Genomic DNA, 2,500 nt, shown 5'->3' with positions numbered 1-2,500 from the left:
TTGTCTTATATTATATTACTTTTTCTTGGTCATTTTGATTACTTTTTGTAAATATATCTTCCAATTTGAAACTTTTATATCCTTTTTTTCTGGATATTTCTTGTTTTTATTTACTTTATTGATTTTATTATTATTATTATTATTATTATTATTATTATTATTATTATTATTATTATTATTATTAGGTTTCCTCTATAGTTCCGTCTTCTTTAAGTGTTTAGGTTTTTTAAAGATTCTCTCTTTCTCCTTCTCTTTTTATTTGCACAGGGTTTTGCGAGGTTAGATTAAAGTTTCTAACTTTATTTACAAACTTAGAGCTGTTTCTCTCTGTTTCTCTCTCTCTCTCTCTCTCTCTCTCTCTCTCTCTCTCTCTCTCTCTCTCTCTCTCTCCCCTCCCCATGTACTGTCTTCCTGTATGCTTCCTAAATCCCATTACCCACTTTCCTCGCAAGGAGTATAATGTCATATTCATTAATATATATGCTAGTTTGTATTGCGACATATGGCTATATATAGTTTTAGTATGCTATTCTCATGACTCTTCTGTCATATTTCATAATATCATGATCAATTATTGTCATTTTCTTGAATATGCGGTTATTTATAAAAAGATTTATAATGTATTGTTCTCCTTACATTGTCATTTTCTTCCTTATACTGTTACCATATATCATCCTCTCAAAGTACTTTCATATCATCCTTTATATCACGTCGTGGTCTAGTTGTATTGTTACTGTCCCTCTCATATATCATGCTAAACAGTTTTCCTACGCTGTCATAGTTGCTATCAGTCTCTCATTCATGCATTTTTTCCTCTCACGCCCATCGTTATCATCCGAGATGAAGTTATCGCAATGCGCCATTGTTATATCATACTGTCATAGTTTTTATATCATCCTTCACCTCATTACTTGATTCATTACCACGACACCAGTCATGCTCTTTTAACTATTCGAGTCATTAGTCGTATCATTACTACTGCTACTAGTGTGTCTACTACTACTACTACTACTACTACTGCTACTACTACTACTACTACTGCTACTAGTGTGTCTACTACTACTACTACTACTACTACTACTACTACTGCTACTACTACTACTACTACTACTACTACTACTACTACTTCTACTACTACTACTACTATTTCTGCTACTACTATTACTACTACTATTACTGCTACTACTACTTCTACTATTATTATTACGTGATAGCTGTCTCATAGACCTGTGGTTAGTTGTTTGTCTCAAATCCCGCTTGTCTGCACTCAGTAAGCCTATTCTTTCTTGACACTCAGTAATCCTCTTCTTAGGTGACTCTCAGTAATCCTCTTCTTAGGTGACTCTCAGTAAATCTCTTCTTTCTTGATATTCAGTAATCCTCTCCTTTCTTGGCACTCAGAAATCATCTTTCTTGGCACTCAGTAATCCTTCTTTTTGGCACTCAGTAAGCCTTCTTTTCGTCCCTCAGTAATCCTCTTGTTTCTTGTCACTTGGTAATCCTCTTCAATAATCCTCTTCTTGGCACTCAATAATCCTATTCTTTCTTGGCACATTCGTCAATCTTCCTCTTCGTTTCTATCAACAATGAAAAGAAACTTTTATTCAATATGTTATGTGTGTTTTTTCGCAAGTTTCATTGACGTTGCTATATACCAAAAAGATCTATTTAAGTACATGCGATAGAAAGTGGTCTGTTTAGGTACATGCGGACAATTCTTAATCCCCCCCCCCCCACTCAGCCCAAAATTCTTGGTTGCCTCTCTTTAATTTTAAGCTGCTCTTGGTGGATATGTAATACCAATGGAATCTGAAAAAAAGGATAAGGATAATGACACAACAGCAAAACCTCCATAATTGCTAACAAGGCTATGGATAACAAGGATAATAACCAAGAATCTGGGATTTACTTGCTGGGCAATGAACAGAATGATTATTATTATTATTATTATTATTATTATTATTATTGTTTTATTATTATTATTATTATTATTCAATTCGCGGTGAAGCGTTCATCTTGTAAGGGTTATGCTATGTTGAGAATAGTAACCGGCAAGTTGATAATTAAGACACATGTGCAACAGTTACGTATCTTTATGTATCAACAACAATAATACCTAACTGTTGCACGTGTGTCTTAATCATCAAGAGTTATGCTGAGCCTTATAAATGGAATGTCGTAAGGTTGAACTCGAGGAAGGAGGAGTAGAGATAACTGTATGGATCAAGAGTTGTTCACTACCATCAAGGCCCCTCTATTACCCCCTTGATGAGTGAGTGATGGTAAGCTATCACTCCCTTGATGAGTGAGTGAAGGTGAGTTATCCAGTAACTCAGCCTCACCTCTCCTGTGTCTGCCGTTCACTCTTTTCTTCATCTGGATGCTAATTATTAACTAGATGGATGTTTGATTATGATAAATGGATGAAAAGGTTTTTCAAATGAATGATTAGTTAGACTGTTAGTTATATGAGAGAGTAGCTGATCAGGTGGGTGGATGG

The sequence above is a fragment of the Cherax quadricarinatus genome, chromosome 69 (assembly GCF_038502225.1).
Source record: "Cherax quadricarinatus isolate ZL_2023a chromosome 69, ASM3850222v1, whole genome shotgun sequence".
Taxonomy (NCBI): Eukaryota; Metazoa; Arthropoda; class Malacostraca; order Decapoda; family Parastacidae; genus Cherax; species Cherax quadricarinatus.
This window is presented reverse-complemented; position numbering follows the sequence as displayed.